The 18706-nt window shown below is 43.2% G+C and overlaps 2 long non-coding RNA genes across 2 annotated transcripts; one reads left to right on the forward strand and one right to left on the reverse strand.

Moving 5' to 3' along the window:
* Positions 1-1068: 1068 nt before the first annotated feature.
* On the forward strand, positions 1069-17835 carry LOC121132829. Its single transcript, XR_005869475.1, has 2 exons — positions 1069-1452; positions 17328-17835. It is a non-coding gene; the product is annotated as an uncharacterized LOC121132829 (long non-coding RNA).
* On the reverse strand, positions 2959-7161 carry LOC121132828. The gene is made up of 4 exons (XR_005869474.1): positions 7040-7161; positions 5455-5623; positions 4736-4831; positions 2959-3172 (listed from the first exon to the last, which is right to left on the reverse strand). It is a non-coding gene; the product is annotated as an uncharacterized LOC121132828 (long non-coding RNA).
* Positions 17836-18706: the final 871 nt, after the last annotated feature.

Below are 18706 nucleotides of genomic sequence, written 5' to 3' on the forward strand. Positions count from 1 at the left end.
ACCTACCGGGTCTTAGTAAATACTTTGTGTGAACAAAACGGCATGTTCAATGAAGGTAAATTTACTACAAATGCTGACACTTCTGCGGCTGAATTCTGTTGCTGTGGTCCCATGTCTGACTTGTGTGCACCTTCTCCTCAAGCCGAATGACCCAGAAAGCTAAACTTCACTAGGAAAAAAGAGACAAGCGGTGAGGCCTGCTGGTGCCATCACACTAACCAATGTCCCTCGAGTTTCCGCATTCTGTCTGGAGCTCGCTTTGTTTCTTTCCCCCCTAACAGATCATCCATACTTAAGCTGTGAGGAGACAGACTGCAGTCTCCACCTGAATCTAATTATTTGACGTTGGGAGCCACCTTTACTACCGCAGAAAACCCACTATGAGGGAGCAGCCTTGCTAATGTCAGTCTGCAGTAGGCTAACGGAATCCCACAGGCAGCCATTTCAGGCCTACACACGTATAATCACCGTACCAAGTACAAGATTTTAGCACTGGTCAGACACAATTATCATAAAGTTCACGTTACATAGAGACAAAACTCAAGACCACAAAACTTCTGTCTATCTCTAACTTAAAAGATCTCTCAGAAAACAATTACTGTTGTCTTACTTAGTCTTGCATACAAAAGTGTATCTGAATAAGTATTTCAAACCAAACTCTAACCCAGTCCCTTTGACTATTTATTTAAAACAACAAAACAAAACAAACACCCTCCCTAGAATAGACTCTTGGCATCTTTTTTTTTTTTTACTATAGAAAATGTATTTATGCTTCTTCTTTGAATTTAATCATGAACCTTATAATTCCTTCCACAGGGAAAAGCAAAGGATTTTTTTTTTTTTTGAGACAGGGCTTCTCTGTGGCTTTGGAGGCTGTCCCGCAACTAGCTCTTGTAGACGAGGCTACAGGTCTCGAACTCATAGAGATTCACCTGCTTCTGCCTCCCGAGTGCTGGGATTAAAGGCGTGCACCACCAACGCCAGGTGCAAAGGATTTTTTTAATACTTTGGTTTCCTCTTACAAAAATCACTGTCTCAGGTTCACTGCTAAAACAACCTTCCTGGTACTGAAGCTTGCCAGAGCAAGTCTCAGCTTTTGTGGTGAGAACAGGAAGGACCAAGAAGCTGCCTGGCATTAGATCCCCAGGCCTGACACTCTAACAGAGCAAGCACCACATTTTTAAAATCAAAGGTCAAATGCCAGAGCTTTCTGGCCAAGCAGTAATTTATTTTAAGATTCCTGGACATAGGGAGGGCACGGGAGAAGGGGAGGAAAACGGAGAGGGACCTGGAACTGACTTGTGAAGCAACCTTGTTTTTAATTTAAATTTAAATTAAAAAAAAAGATTCCTGGACACAGCTTATCAAGACAACCCTGAAAAAAAAAAAGACGACCCTGTGGGTTCAAGTATTTCCTACTACTAAGCCTCAGGCATGGAGTGATTTGCACAGGTAAGTGATTTGCACAGGTAAGCAGCATGTATTCTAGCTTATTTTTAATTCAGAAATGACCTTGTGTAACTTAAATGAAAATAAAAATCTATTTCATGTAACATACCTACTACTTTAAAAAAAAGTCCAAATATCAAATATTTTAGCTTCATCGGGAGTTGTTTATTTAATGTCATCCTGAAATATGCAATGAATACATGGTCATATAAAGGAGAAGAGTCTTTTATACCAGATTATAGACGCCATAGGATAGTAGCTTTACTTCTAAACTTATGTCAAGTACCTCTAGAATTTCTGAAGAAGGTACAACCTGAGCGCGGTGGCTCATGCCTTTAGTAGCAGCACTCCAGAAACTGAGGCAGGAGGATTGCTTTGAGCTCCCAGACAACCTTACGTCTTCTCTAAGGTCTCTGTGAGTTCACTAATGTCATTCATGAAGGATCTCCTGTCACGGTATAATTGCCTCCTAGGAGTCCCATGTCTTCATAGCATGTCTGTGGAAGTTAGGATTTCAACACAAATTGTAGCGCACACAATCATTTGACTATAACCGTAAAGTTCTCGAATGTCACCAGGTTTAAAGTTGATAGCAGCAGTTTGAATCCTTCTTTTACCTTTAATTTTTGTTGTTTTTGTTTTTAGAGACAGGGTTTCTCTGGATCTTTGTTTTAAAACTCTGAATCAACTTCAGTAGACTTTTCCTTTTGGTGGCTGGTAGTGTCAACTACAGTCTTTTTTTTTTTTTTTTTTTTTTCAAGACAGGGTTTCTCTGTCTTTGGTGCCTGTCCTGGAACTTGTTTTTGTAGACCAGGTTGGCCCTCCAACTCACAAAGATCCACCTGCCTCTGCCTCCTGAGTGCTGATATTAAAGGCATGCACCACTACCACCAAGCAACTACAGTCTTACTAAATTACTCTCAACACAGATACCTGGTATTTAACTAGTTTATAATTCTCAGGAATGCCAAGTCCCTGCCCAGTATTTCCCTTAAAAACAAATTCAAACCAGGTGTACATGCCTTTTATCACAGCACTCAGGAGGCAGACAGAGGCAGGCAGATCTCTGTGAATTCAAGAACTCTTAAGTTCTGTGGTCTACAGAGTTGAGTTTCAGGACAGCCAGGGCTACACAGAAAAACCCTGTCTTGAAAAACCACAAAAAGAAAAAAAAAGGGAAAGAAAGAAAAATAAATAAAACAAATCATCCTGGGGGCATTTCTCTCTCCCTGGCTGAGTCCTATCCTCTACAACTACAAAGGCTGAAAACCTTCCAGATGTATTTATTGCTTTGCTGTAATTAGTGGGAAATTATCTGACTTTTCTTCTGAGCCTTCCTGATCAGGTAATACTTCATTTTCACTACATTGTTTTTGCCATTCTGAAAAAAAAAAAAAGAAGAAATACTTCTCTTCTCGTTGTATGTATAAGTGTGAATGTAAGCATGTGTGTGCAAGTTACACTCATCCCAGTAGCCTAAGTAAGGGACTGTTAATACACTTTGCCTCGTATTTTTAGTTCACATGTCTTTATTGGCCTTGCATGTCTGTGCGAAAGAGAGAAGACATGTCAGCGTGTGATGCGACAGGCACTGGAGGTCAGTTCTCTCTTTCCACCGTGTGAATTCTGGAGGCTAGAGTTGAGCCTTCAGGCTTGGTAGCAAGCACCTTTACCGGGGAAGCCGTCCCTTGTTATAGTATTCCTAATTGTAAGATTCATAAATCTGGAGAAAATCGGGGGAAAAAAACAAAACACTCTTTCTTCTGTGAGCCAAAGATTATGTTACTTATCATCCAAGTTTCTAATGTTTACTACAATCTCAGCACTAGGGAGGCAGAGGCTGACGCATCCGTGCAGGGCTAAGGCCTGCCTGGTTACGTAGTTAGACCCTGTCTCCATAAACAAAACAAATGAACAAAACCAAAAAACAAAAACAAAAACCCAAACAGGCTATATTTAAAAAAAAAAAGGCAAGCATTCTTTTCCTCTGTTTTCTCTCTGTTTCTTGAGTGGTGGATTAAGGATGGCCTTTGCCTCCTGTGCCTTTCACCACAAGAGACTGTGTCCCTGGAGCTAGAAGCCAAAGTTAAACCTCATTTTCTTTCAAAGGAAAACCAGCACATTATAAATTTTTCCTCAGCCTATTTTTCCTCTACCAACATATAATTCTCTTCTCTTTGTCTGTCTGTCTCTGTCTGTCTGTCTGTCTGTCTCACTCTCTCTCTCTTTTTATGGTATTGTACCTCTTTAATCCCAGAAGTAAAAATTGAGGGATCAGGAATGTGGATTCAAGGTTAGCCTGTGGCTACATGGGAAGTTCCAGCCACACTTAAAACAAACAACAAATATTTTTCCTTTATATGATTTTAAAGGAGTCGTGGTAATTAGGATGTTTTTAGTGGTTGAACAGTTTTCATCTTTTGCTTCCCATTAGAGGTAAGGCGACAGAGAAAACCTCTGAGCAACAAAAGCATTTCAAAATCAGTGTTGTTGTTGTTGTTTTTTTCTTCATCAAGGCAATTTATGTCAAATGCCTATTTGCTTCTGAAGGAGCAGCAGAACAAATACAAATAACCAAGTTTTCTGAACCATTGTAAAAGGGCAAATCAGTTAAATGATGCTTTCTGTGAGCTGGTTTATGACGGAGGTAGGCCTAGGTGCAGAGAAAGGACATCTAAGAATGACAGTCACCTATTGAGCAACACTAAAATCCTGGAGGACAGGTGGGAGAGGGAATGAAGTTTAAATAGAGCTGCATTGCCAAAATCAGCCTCGTCATAAACTCATTTCAGATAAGACTTATTCCTGGAAGTTCCAACTCAATAAATTAAGGGCCAGGACAGGAGTCTGCTTGTTTGATAGTGCCGTCAAAATGTTGACATTTGGGCAACCTTGCACACCAGCTCTGACCCTTCCGCTGGAAGCAGTCCTGGGTTACAGCACTGAAGTTGTCAGCAACTCTTTGCCCATTGTGGAAGGTCTACAGTAAGCTTTGACCTTACCCTGACAGACAGCCTGCAGACCAGGTAGCCTGTGGGAGAATCACTGTGGCTGAGACTGTCATCCCTCAACTACAGAGACTAAAAGTCACGGGGGCAGACGTAGGCACACAGGGAATTCTTTCCGTATAGTGAAACTTTGTCTCGTAACACCAAAATTAGGGGAGAGGGGAGACAAGAAAAGAAAAACCACTCAAACAGCCAGAGTCATGATAGGGAATGAAACCTAATTTTGAGATGATTAATGTTGGAAGTCTAGGTGAGCAATGAAGAAAAAAAAATGTTACCAGCTGTTCTTCATAGGTTGCTCTGTGATCCCAGGTCCTCGGGAGGTTAAGACAGGATCCCAAATTTGAAGCCAGATTGGGCAAGTCAGTGAGGCCCTGTCTTAAGATAAAATTAAAAGCCCCGAGGATGGGGCCAACAAGAAGGCTCAGAAGACAAAAGAGCTTGCTGTTAGCCCTGACCACCCAAGCTTGGTACCCAGGACCCATAAGACAGAAGGAGAGAATTTACCTGTGACTTTTACAAGTGTGCCAAAGCACATGTGCACTTACGCGTGTGTGTGCACAAGGTTCTGGTTCTAATGTCTAGTATCCCGGGATGTGGCAGTGTTGGGAATGGGGCGGGGGCTACAAGCTTAGGAGAGCAAGACATATCTGGGAAGCAGACGCTGCAAGGGCAATGACTTGTTTACTTTTATGGATAAACAAGAACAACCCAGGAAGACTTTCAGAGGAATAAGAGATATGCCATTCATTAAAAAATGCATTTAAAGGGGCTGGAGAGATGACTCAGAGGTTAAGAGCACTGAGTGTCCTTCCAGAGGACCCCGGTTCAATTCCCAGCACCTACATGGCAGATCCCAACTGTCTGTAATTCCAGGTCCTGGGAGTCGGACACCCACAATAAAATGGCAATGCCATAAACGTTGAGTTTATTGAAAGTTCAAGTGTAAAATTCTACCTAAAACTCAGAAGAAGGACCACCAGGCAGTGTAACTTACGATGTAACAGCGGCAGAAGTTGAAACCGTGGTCTCAGAAGAAATTCAGAGCCCTGAGAAGACCAACATTGTTCAAACACATCTCTAAATCAGTCCTTGGTAGGTGAAGGCAGGAACAGCAGGTGTTCAAAGTCAACCTCAGCTATATAGTGAGCTCTAGACTGTCATGGCTATAAGAGAGTAACAACAACAAAAGTAAGGCAAAAAGACAGATAGAAGAGGTGAGTGTGTGTGAATGGTCCAGCAAAATCATTGCACAGACAAGGACATTAAATTCTATCTTCTCTATAGGTTGGGAAAGTAGGCAAGTTAGGGACCCCTTTCACCAGGAAGCAGAAGTGCCAGAGACTACTCTAATGAGTACAAGGTGCTAGGTGTGGCTTATCTCCAAGCCCTTGGCTTCTTAGTGAAATGGGCAGAACAGTTCTTGGTTGAGTGTAAGAGTTCACTTTGAGAACAGAGGCGAGCACTTAATATTTCCACTGTCAACTGGTCAGCATCCGCAGACAGTAACAGAGAACCCAGACCATTCAGACACCAACTGTTTAGTTGCATCAATTGCACAGCTATATGTTTCTTTTCCTTCTTTCCTTCCTTCCTTCCTTCTTCCTTCCTTCCTTTCTTTCTTTCTTTCTTCCTTCCTTCCTTCCTTTTTTTTTTGTTTTGTTTGTTTGTTGAGACAGGGCTTCTCTGTGTAGCTTTGGAGCCTGTCCCGGAACTCACTCTGTAGACCAGGCTTGGCCTCAAACTCAGATCCTCCTGCCTCTGACTCCCAAGTGCTGGGCTAAAAGGCACACACCACACCAAACTTATATAATGTTTAACTCTGAAGTGCTCAGCTTGAGGGGAGGGGATCCACTAATTGTGGAGAGTGGTATTAAAAACATGATTTAGGTAGAGGACACCAGCATCTGGAGTAGCACAGGGTAAAATGAAATGCAGAAAGGAACTAAGTGATTAAGAGAGAACAGAGGATTCAGAACCTCGGAGCCATGGGGTCAAAGTGCAGGCATGGTTAAAGTAGGGACAAGGAGGTCTCTAAAAACAGGCATAAAGAAAAGCAGATGTGCCGAGTCTAAGGACGGAGGATGTGCTGGTCATCGTGCATCATACTGGTCTTCCCTTCTGTCAGACTTTCTTGGGGCCTTGGAATGATTTTCTGTGACTTTTCTTCCCAAATTGATGACCACTTGGTGGAGCTCTTGCAGAAAGAATGACTTAACTAAAGCAAGCCCCCCCCCACCCCCGCTCCAAGAGCAGATGCTGTGAAGTTATACAGTTCATGTTAGCCCACGCTAGTAAGTAGAGAATTTATTGAATACTACCTCCTCCCATTTTTACGGGCTGCCCGACCCTTACTGCTCCCAACAGAGCAACGGCTGAATGATGGGGTTATGAACAGCCAAGAGTTTGGAAGGTTCTTCAATCCTCCCACAATGGCTGATGCCACCGTCACCCATCTCCTCCAGTAGGATTGTTAATCCTCCGCTGGCCATAGGAATATCTGTAAGAGAGGATTCCCAAAGGAGGCCAAAATTAAATCATTACTCCTTGAAGTTTAGCCTGTGAATATCACCTCTACTTACATTTTTCCTCATAAGTGTGCAAAAGCAAATCAGTGTATTTGCTCAGCTCTTTTCCTCTCTGATGCCGGCCATGAAGTCGTACTTAAATTGCCACCTAGATTTTACTCTGTAGCAGGCAGGTATTAAAGATGTAAGGCCAGTAATTACCGGCGATAAGAGTGACGTTATCTGCTGTAACTTCCGGTTCAGCTCGGCTGGGGTTGCTTTACTCACTAGGGTAATGTTTAGCATTCATACCCCACAAGGCACTTACTCTCCTGTCCTTGGCAGTACCCTTCAAACATGTCTTTATTACGGCAAGAAGCAAATGTGTCTAAACTGCTTTGCGTGCATCCCACAACTGGTCAGGCGATTTGAACCACAGGATCTCTTGGGAAGTTTCATCACGGTTTACGACCGGCAGCAGATACTGTCTAAAAGCGGTGTGAGAGTAACAAGAAAGCCTGGCTCATTGCTTTGCAGGAAAACGCTACGGTGGTGTCAGGAAGGATGAGGAAGTGATTCCAGTTCAGCTCCATATTGCAGATCAAATGCTAAAACTCCCACACGCTCCTCTTCTTCAAACTAAGGAATATAGTGGTGGTTCTAGTTAGATGTCATAGGATTAAGTAGAACTCTGATGGAGTCGGGAGAGGTGGCTAGTTCCAGGGAATTAGATACCAACTTCTGACTTCCTTAGATACCAGGCAAGCACTTAGTGCACATACACCCAGGCAGGCAAAAGACTAATACACATAAAATGAATAATCCAAATAAAAAAATATTTGAAATGACAATACCACTTTGATATGTTTTCAGGTGGGCAGAAAAATAATCTTCAACGTTGTATCATCAAATGCTTTTTCCTCTGCCTCTATAATCTTTTTTTTCTCATGGTGATGGGTCTTGTTACATTCTGCCATGCTCTCCTAAAGATAGTAAGATGTGTTCTAAATCCTCCAAAACCAGTGGCGTTACTTCCCACCTAGCTTGGGATGGTTGGAGTAAAGACGGACCTAAGAAGCTATGGGTCAGGAAATACCAGTTACCTGTAGGACAGGTAATTCTTTTTTTTTTTTTTTGTTTGTTTTTACGAGACAGGGTTTCTCTGTATTGTTTTGGAGGTTGTTGGTCCAGCCTGGCCTCGAACTCACGGAGATCTGCCTGCCTCTGCCTCCCGGGTGCTGGGATTAAAGGCGTGTGCCACCACCACCTGGCAAGGTAATTTTTTTTTTTTTTTTTGGTTTTTCGAGACAGGGTTTCTCTGCATTGTTTTGGAGGCTGTCCTGGAACTAGCTCTGTAGAACAGGCTGGCCTCGAACTCACAAAGATCTACCTGCCTCTGCCTCCCAAGTGCTGAGATTAAAGGTGTGCGTCACCAACGCCCGGCTGGCAAGGTAATTCTTAAAAAGAGAAAAGTAAGCAGCCCTGAGCTGAACTAAAACTGGAAACATAGTAACTTTATGGTGAGCAAATCTGGTGGGCATCACTAATGACAGAGTAAGACAAGACTATCTTCTCAAAATATTCTGTCAAAATGCATAACCAGATAAAATCCTGAGGGAAAACATGACATAAGCTGCTATCTACAAAGCAAATGCCAGGACAGTCTGTTTACTCATCTGCCTGTCTGTCTGTTACTTTCTGTTTTGTTTTGCTGTTTTGGAGTCAAAGTCTCACTGTATAGTCTTGGCTAACCAGGAACTCGCTATGCAGACTAGCACAATTCTGTTGTTTCTGCTTCCCGAGTCCTGAGCTCACAAATGAGAACCACCCATGTGGCCCTGAACTCTTCTTACAAATAGAACCAGTATCATGCAATAAAAGATAAATTGAGGACGTGTGCAGATTAGAGACAAAGGCTTCAAAAAGAAAAAGAAACCTAAACGCTATCTGTGTACCAGAAACATACTTCCAATGATTTTTCTCCGTGAATATAGAGTATGGTGGGGGAAGACAAAACTCAAACAGTAAAAACCAACAACAGGTGGCCGAGACTAGGTATAGTTCTTTCCCGTGCTCTTGTAAACCCTTCTGTAATTTTGAAATCATTTCAAAATAAGTTTTATTGCGTTTTTTGTTGTTGTTGTTGCTGCTGCTGTTGTTGTTTTTCTCAAGGCTTTCATAATATTTTTCTTTCTTTTGTTGAAAGCAGATTTTCCTTATAATGATATGTTTCCTGATATGTTTCCCCTCCCCCAGCCCCTTCCCAGATTCCCCTCACCTTCCCTCCCACTGGAATCCACACTCTTCCTATCTCTCCTTAGAAAATGAACAGGCATCCATATAATAAGGTGGAGACAAACAAGAAAAAGAGCCAAAGAAACGGCATGAGACACAAACATGTAGAAGCAGAAGCACACAGGTTTGCACGCACGGGAATCCCCTAAAAACACAAAATCGGAAGCCGCAATTATACATGTAAGGTTAAAGAAAATCCTTATCAAAACCTTAGGATACAAAGAAACTCCAAAGATGCCGTGCAGTTCATTTCATGTTGGTCATCTACTGCTTGGCCTGGGCCATGACTTAAGAGCAGTTTGTATTCCCAGTGAGGCTCTGTAGGAAAGAACCGAATTTCATTGGCCAGTGGCTGTCAGTTGGAAATAGCTTCTGGGTTAAGAATGGGGACTTGCCTTCACTTCTCTTCCGAGGCTGAGACCTCATCTGGCACAGACCCATTCGGGCCCCCGTGCTTGCTGCTGCCACGGTCTCTGTGAGCTCGTGTATGTCAGTCCAGCTGCTTTTAGAGGGCCTCGATTCCTTAGTGTACTTTTCCCCCTGTGTTGTTAATGTTATGCCCAAAGCCTGGAACCAAAAATCACCACCAAGAGACCAACTCTGATGCAAAAACAAGAGTCTTTATTTTTGGGTTAACTCGAGTCCCTCTGTGCTGCTGCAACAGGAGTAGAGCAGGAGAGACACTGAGGGTTGGAGGGGAGGGTTTTTTGTTTTTTGTTTTTTGTTTTTATAGATTTGGGGGAAATTCCAAGCCTTCTGGTTTGTGATTGGCTGTCCCACTATGGGTAAGGGGAATTCCCAAACTCAAAGGCTTGTGATTGGCTGCCCTGTGGGAATTCTGGCTCGGGATTGGCCAGTGTTTCCAGCTCAGGGATTGGCTGGTTTTGTGTCAGGGGCAGAGATGGCTCCAATTTCAGGGCCAAACTGTGTTTCTTTCTATGGTTCTTTTCAGATCTTAGGCTCCAATTTTAGGGCCTGGGCAAATTTCTTTTACTTTTCCTAATTCTAGGAGTCAAGTGTATTCTTTTGGCACTAGTTCAAGAGCTATGGTACTTTTCCCTGGCTCTAGGTTTAGTAATAAAGTACTCTTCTTCTGGCTCGGGTCCCAAATCCAGTGTGTGTTTTTTTCACTGGGTCGGGGATCCAAGCCAAGCCATTTGGGGACTGGGGGGGGGCTTCAGATGAGGGATTTTCTGGGGTCTGCATCTCCCACTTAATAATCTTTCTGGTCGTTTTCCCCCAAGATTTCCTGAGCTGGGAGAGGAAGGATTTGATGGAGACTGAGTATTACAAGGCCTCTAACTTTCTGAATATTGTCCAGATGAGGGTCTCTGTTCCTATCTACTGCAGGAGGAAGCTACACTGATGACTGCTGGGCAGAAATTGATTTATGAGTGTAGCGTGATGTCATTAGGAACCATTTTATGACTTACATTCCTTTAGCAGAACAGTGGTATTTACTTTTCCCCTAGGTCCCTGGCCTGTCTGGTCTCCTGTCCTTGACTTGAGCAGTGTTGAGCATGGAGTGTGCCTTAAATCAAATCAGTTGGTTACTACCATAAGCTTTATGACAGACACTGTTGCAGTAGTGCAGCTTATAGGCAGGTCATCGTTGTTGGTTGAAGCATTTGTAGCTGGGTTGGTGTTCACCTTTCTCCTTTGGTTGTATGCGGAGTGCCTTCCGACTTACCTTGAACGCTAGTTCGCAGGGCTGAAGACTATAGGTAGGCATTAGCTGGATTCCCCTGTGTTCAATGTTTTGTGTAGATGTTGTCTTCAGCCACAGAACCTAACCGCCAGTTTATGGAGAGCAATCAATAGTCGTGACAGCAGCCTGGGTTGTTTGGGTACTCCCATAGGGCCCCTTTGGCCAACAACTTGATTACCTATAACCCACTGCTGGGACTGAAAGCTTCATTTAGTGATGGGAGGTCTCCAGTTGGGGCTCTGTGACACCCATTATCTGGTGATTTCATTTAGATCACCTCCATATATGTATGTATTTTAGGAAGAGTCTACTGTATCAACTTTCTACATGTCCCCTCAAATGGTCCATAGTTTCGGCTGTCCATCACCTTACTGTCTTCCTCATTCTCTCCTCCCTCTCCTTCCCCATTTGATCTATTCCTGCCCCTCACCCCATCCATACTTAACTATCTATTTGATTTCCCCTTCCTAGGGAGAATGATCCCCCGCCCCATTTCCTTACTCTGTACCTCACCTCTGTGGTTATATGGATTGTACCTTGTTCATCGAAGACTTAACAGATAGCATCCACATATAAGTGAATATATATACCATATTATGCTCTGAGCCTGCATTACCTCACTTAAGATAATTTTTTTTCGGGGGCTGGAGAGATGGCTCAGAGGTTAAGAGCACTGACTGCTCTTCCAGAGGTCTTGAGTTCAATTTCCAGCAACCACATGGTGGCTGACAGCCATCTACAATTCAATCTGGTGTATATGTAATAAATAAATAAATCTTTAACAAAAAAGATAATTTTTTTCTAGCTTCATCCACACTGATTCCGTAGTAGCTGTACAAGATTGCACTCCTATCAGAAATGTATGAGGGTTCCCCATACTCTATTATCTTTGCCAGCATGACATCATTTGTTTTATTGATTTTGGCCATTTTTGACTGCCATAAAATGAAATGCCAAAGTAGTTCAGATTTGCATTTTCCTGATAACTGAGGATGTTGAACATTCTTAAAAAGTGCTTCTCAACCATTTGAGTTTCCTCTTTTGAGAATTCTCTGTTTAGATGTGGATCCCACTTTTTAATTTTTTTCTTGACATCCAGATTTCTTTGTTGTTGTTGTTTTGTTTTGTTTTATTTTAGCTTTATATATTTTAGATATTTGACCTCTATTGGATGTGTAGTTGGTAAAATTTTTTTCTCATTCTGCAGGCTATCACTTTGTTCAAATGATGGTGTCCTTTGCCGTACAGAAGCTTTTCAGTTACATGGGTTCCTGGTTGTTTTTTTTTTTTTTTTTTTTTTTTTTTTTGGTTTTTCGAGACAAGGTTTCTCTGTGGCTTTGGAGGCTGTCCTGGAACTCACTCTGTATACCAGGCTGGCCTCGAACTCACAGAGATCCGCCTGCCTCTGCCTCCCGAGTGCTGGGATTAAAGGCGTGCGCCACCAACGCCCGGCTGGGTTCCTGGTTGTTAATTGTTCTTAGTGCCTGTGCTATTGGTTTTCTGTTCAGGAACTACTTTCCTGGGCTAATGAATTCAAGACTTCCTCCCCACTTCTCATCTATATGATTCCTTGTATCTGCCTGTATGTTAGGCCTTTGATGTATTAAATTTTGTGCAGAGTAATAAGTATAGAACTATTTTCACTCTCCTGCATGCAGCCATACAATTTGGCCAGCACCATTTGTTAAAGACGCTGTGCCCCCAACCAATGTGTATTTCTGACCTTCATAAAAATTAGGTGTCTAGGAGCTAGAGAGATGGCTCAGCGGTTAAGAGCACTGGCTGTTTTTCCAGAGGACCTGGGTTCAATTCCCAGCACCTGCCTGGCAGCTTACAACAGCAGATTTCCTCAAAGAAACATCTCCTTGTTTTATTGTTTGTATTATTTCATTGTCCTTTTACATGGGTATCAGCCCTGAGTTTGATTATTTCTTGCTGTCCACTCTGTGGTGATATTTTGCTTATGATGTAGCAAATAAAGGTTGCCTGAAAGATCAGAGAAGTGAAGCTAGCCACACTAGTCAGCCATAGAGGCTAGGCAGTGGTGGCACACACCAGCCGTGGCGGTGTACGGCTTTAATCCCAACATTTGGGAGGCAGAGGCAGACTGATCCCTGTGAGTTCAAGGCCAGCCTGGGTTACACAAGCTTCATCCAGTCTAAAACAGAAACAGAGCTCACACCTTTGATCCCAGCCCTTGGGATCACATGTCTTTAACCTCAGCACTCAGGAGGTGGAGACTGGAGTACAGCATATTCAGTCTGAGGATGCAGTCTGAGGACAGGATCGCCCCTTTGGTCTGAGCCTTGGCAGAGGTAAGAACTCTTTAGTGGTTGCTGCTTTGCTTCTCTGATCTTTCAGCTTTCACCCCAATTATCTGACTCTGGGTTTTTAATTACTAATACCAATTAGAATTCATGCTACACTACTCCTTTTGGGTATTATGTTTTTGTTGTTCTAGAGCCTTCAGGTATGATATGAGGTTACTAATATGCAATTACTCTGATTTTATTTATTTATTTATTTATTTATTTATTTATTGTTCTTTTGAGGCAGGGTTTCTCTGTGGCTTTGGAGGCTGTCCTGCAACTAGCTCTTGTAGACAGGTCTCTTAACTTCCAAGAGATACACCTGCCTCTGCCTCCCGAGTGCTGGGACTAAAGGCTGACCACTGCCCAGCCCTAGATTACTCTGACTTTTTATGTAGGCAATTAATCCTATAAGCTTGCATCTAAGAACTGACTTCTTTCTGTCCCATAAATCTGAATCTGTTATATTTTCACTTAATTCTGGAAAGTTTTTAATTTCCATCTTGACCCATTTTTCATTCAGTAGAGAGTTGTTCAATTTGCATGAGTTTGTAGGCTTTCTGCTGTTTCTGTTGTTGATACCCAGTGATAGACTGTGGTGGTCAGATTGAATGTAGGGTGTTATTTACATTTCCTTGTATTTGTTGAGACTTGTTTTGCTTCCAAGTAAGTGGCCAATTTTGGAGAAAATTCCACGAGGTACTGAGAAGGTGAATTCTTTTGTGTCTGGGTGAAATGTTCTATAAATATCTGTTAGGTCCGTCTGGTTTGTAATATCTAATGAGGGCCATATATGATTTCAGGTAGTGTTTTTTTTTTATAAACTTAGGTGCCCTTTTGTCTGGTGCATAGATGTTAATAATTATAATGTCCTCTTGGTGGGTTTTTCCTTTGGTTAGTATGTAGTGTTCTTTCCTGTCACTTCTGAGGAGTTTTTGGTTTGAAGTCTGCTTTGTCAGATTTTAAAATGTCTCCACTGGCTTGCTTCTTTGGTCCATTTGCTTGAAATATCTTTTTCTGTATTTTAACCCTGAGGTAATGTTGTCTTTGATGTGTTTGTTTGTTTTTGGATGCAGCAGCAGAAGGTTGAATCCTGTGTTTGAATACAGTCTGTTAGTCTGCGTCTTTTTACTGGGGAATTGAGACCATTGATGCTGAGAGTTATCAACGAGCAATGTTTCTTGACTCCTGTTATTTTGTTGTTGTGGTATGGGTTTATTTCCTGACTTTTGATTTTCTGGTTTGATATTATTTATTCCTTGTGTTTTCTTGGACATGCTAAACTTCAGGTTGAAGTTTTCCTACTAACACCTTCTCTATAGCTGGGTTTAAGGATCAATACTGCTTAAATTTGGTTTTATTGTAGAATGTCTTTCTCTTTCCATAGTAGTACCATAGTTTTGCTGGGAATAGTAGTCTGGACTGTGGTCTTCTAGAGTCTGTAGCACATCTGTCCAGGTTCTTCTGGCTTTTAAAGTTTCCACTGAAAAATCAGGTTTTATTCTAATAAAGTATTATTTTACATGTATATTATATGTTACTTAGTCTTATTCCCTTGTAGCTTTTAATATTCTTTCTTACTTCTGTACACTCAGCTTTTTTTTTTTTTTTTTTTTTTTTTTTTGGTTTTTCGAGACAGGGTTTCTCTGTATTGTTTTGGAGGCTCTCCTGGAACTTGCTTTGTAGACCAGGATGGCCTCGAACTCCCAAGTGCTGGGATGAAAGGCGTGCGCCACCACTGCCCGGCGGCATGTTGTCTTGACTGTTGTTGATTGTGCTTTTATACTGCAGTCTAGGCACTTCTGAGATGGAGATAAATGTAATTCTAGGTGCTGGTGTGTTTGCTTGGTGAGTGTTTCATTCCTTGAATTCCGTTGCCCTCTCTGGTTCTTAGGAGAGTGTGATGCCTTTGGGTTGCCTGGTGAGGAGTGCTTCTGCGATTCTCCCAGGTGTTCCTGGTCTAATTATGTTTCTAGGTGTCAGGGGCTGACTCTAAGGAATGGGGATGGGCTAGGAGGAGGTGGGGCTCTGAGGAAGTCTACAGGAGGGAGGAATGCTGGGTGTGTCACAAGCATTTGCACAGACCCCTGGGAATGGGGGCAGACAGGAAGGAGAGGACCCAGAACATGGTCTGCTACAGGAGACTGGAATTGGAGGAGAGGTGGGAGAGTGAAGATCATTTATTTATCTGATTCTCTGTGGATGGCTGGTTCCCAGGGAGACAAAGGGATGGTGGGATAAAGGAAGGCTGTAGGAGATCTGCATGACCTACTGGGTATGGGGGCAGAAAGGAAGGAAAGGCCACAGTAGATGGTTTGCTACAAAGCTGTGGATAAGACTAGGTGGCTGCAAGCCGGGCGTTGGTGGCGCACGCCTTTAATCCCAGCACTCGGGAGGCAGAGGCAGGCGGATCTCTGTAAGTTCGAGACCAGCCTGGGCTACCAAGTGAGTTCCAGGACAGCTTCCAAAGCCACAGAGAAACCCTGTCTTAAAAAACCAAAAAAAAAAAAAAAAAAGACTAGGTGGCTGGGCTGGGCAGTGACGGTGGTGGCACACACCTTTAACCTCAGTACTCAGGAGGCAGAGGCAGACGGATCTCTGTGAGTTCGAGGCCAGCAGCCTCCAAAACAATACAGAGAAACCCTGTCTCGTAAAACTAAAAAAACAAAAACAAACAAACAAAAAAAGACTAGGTGGCTGGAATTGGAAGGGAGGGTGGAGAATGAAGGTTGCCTACCTGATTCCCTGGCCAGTGTAACCCTGTTTTTGTTTTTTTGAGACAGGGTCTCTCTAATGTATTCTTGGCTGATCCTGGAACTCATAGAGAGCCTCTTGCCTCAGTTTCCTGAGTGCTGAGATTAAAGATGTGCACCCGAGTGTCTGGCTTCAAAAGGAGAATTTAAAAACAAAAACAATGGGGTTCAGATCAAATGGAATTACAGGAGGGTTTCCAAGACTGGAGTTTCAGCTGATGTCCCTGGTAACAGATTCGCTTCCTGATCTAGAATCATGCAGAACAGTTGAGGGACCCGTATAAGGCGGTGTGTACACAGGGGATTTGAAGGTTTAAAATAAAACATACTTCTTTATCATGGTTAGAAACAAGAGTCTAACATTGAAGATGGCTTTAACGGATGGGTGTCAGATCATGCAAGCGATGCCGGATGTATCCAAAGAGACAGGAATGTGTGTGATAACGGGAAAGCATTTTAGGGTGTTCTCAGCCATCAACTTCCGATCCCAAGTAGGTTCCCTTGACAGGCTTTCATAACCTAGCACACTAATCCATGCACATTTTATGAAAACCTCAGTGCCTAGCTGGGGTGGAGAGCCGGCGAGTAAAATGCTTGCTGTGTAAGTTTGAGGACTTGAGTTTGGATCACTGGCACACACATAAAAATCCAGACCGAGGTTATAGACACTGGAAGATCCACAAGGATCGCTGGCCGGGTCGGTTGTCTGGATCTGTGAGCTCAGTGTTCGGCAAGAACCTCTCAAAAGCTAAGGTGGGTGAGGTGTATGGCACATACCTTTGATCCCAGTACTCAGGAGACAAGAGGCAGACAGATCTCTGTGAGGTCCACAATGGCCAGGGCTGTGTGGAGAGACCCTGTCTCTCTCTACAATAAAACAGAACAACCCCCAAAAGCTAAAGGGAAAGCTAAGCATGGTGGTGCCCTCCTTTAATCCCAGCACCCCAGAAGCAGAGGCAGGCAGACCTCTGTGAGTTTGGGGTCAGCTTTGTCTACATAACAAACTCCAGGCCAGACACAATTCTTTACCTTAGTCCTTTGTTTACTCCAGTTGCCTTTCTTTGATGCCCTGTAGCTCCCTGATGCTAGCTCATTTTGGTGCAGGGCTTCTGGCAGTGGGAATAGCCATTTGGCACCCTGAATCAACAATATACCCACTTCTCACCAGTTGGTTCCGTCTCTCCTGCCTCTACTCCCCACGCCCCCCACCCACCCACATACCTCCCTAGCTAATCTCTTCATTTTACTCTGTAGCCAGATCATTTGCTTACAGATTTGTAACGGTCATTTTTCCAAAGCCTCTCCAGGAATGGCAATCGCCTGACCCATCGCAGCTGCTGAAGTTAAAATTCTCCTCCTGATAAATTACCTCCCTCTTCAAAGGACCTGGAACTACCCCTGCCCGACGAAAACCCGCCTCACCCTCAAATATCTTCTGCCTGTAGTGAAGTAAAAGAGGCAGCAGGAGGAAGCTCTTGAAATACAGAGTTCTCAGGCTCCATCCTCAGAGAGCTTTAGGAGGTCTCTAGAGGTAACCTGGCTGGCATATGCCTCTTTTAACAGGTATTGTTTTTTCCCCTGGGATGCAAGGTTGTAATGAACAGTGTTTAACCTGAACAGTCCCACAGCACCACAACCCGGGGGACTCCGTGAACACTTCCTGTCTCCAGGCTCTTGGCCAAGGCTGACTCAGGCGGCTCCCTCTCTGGAATGGACAAATTCTGCTGTATCCAACACTCATTTGAGCTTTTGTTCTTTGACCTCGCTATTTTAAGTTCTATTAAAATTAAAATGTTGTTTGCAGCATTGTTGCTCATCGTATACTGTGATGGAGACATCAACACAATTTGGATAGACATGTGATGATCTAAATAAGGCTTTGTTGTTGACCTTTTGGAGAAAATTAGATTAGTGCCCATTTGCTGTGCTGTAAATTCTAGGCTGGACACTATTTTAAAGACAGTTTAAAAAATATATTTATCTGTTTTTATTCTTCTTTCATATTTGCAAGAGAACACATTGTGAACCACAGTGTGTGTGCGTGTGTATGAGAGAGAGAGACAGACAGACAGACAGACAGACAGACAGACAGACAGACAGACTTGTTTCCTTTTGCTATTATGTGTCTGGAAGGTGGAATTCAGTTGTCAGAGCAATCTTGCTGCCTTCACCTTCAGGTGCTAGGATGACAGGTATAGACCTCCTTGTTGTAGAATAATAGTCTTTTGTATAGTGTCTTGCCTTCACTGGTTTAATAAAGAGCTGTGGGAACACCAGACCTTGATCAGAGACCCACTTCCCCTTCTGCCTGGGAGTAGGCAGCTGTAGACAATGTTTAGTAAAAACATGTTTACTAAACACGATACAATAAGTTCCTGGAAAAGGCCTTTCCATGGAAACCGCCCTGACCTCGACCTTGTCTAAAGACTAACCGCACTTTCAAAAACCCACACACATCCACCTCTGGGGTCAGAGCAGAACCAGCCAGGGTAGAGGAGAGAGCAGAAGGTTCTCTGGTGGGAGCTTTTCTTAGGAGGTTTTCTTGAACCTTTTTGGAGCCTGTTTAAAGTTTTCTTTATATCATTGAACGAGTCTCTGTGTTGTCAATCCCCGACACCCTCCGCACGTTCTCGGACACAGGCCGCGCAGCAGACGTGACAATTGGAGGTCCCACTGA

The sequence above is a fragment of the Mesocricetus auratus genome, unplaced genomic scaffold (assembly GCF_017639785.1).
Source record: "Mesocricetus auratus isolate SY011 unplaced genomic scaffold, BCM_Maur_2.0 Super-Scaffold_100018, whole genome shotgun sequence".
NCBI lineage: Eukaryota > Metazoa > Chordata > Mammalia > Rodentia > Cricetidae > Mesocricetus > Mesocricetus auratus.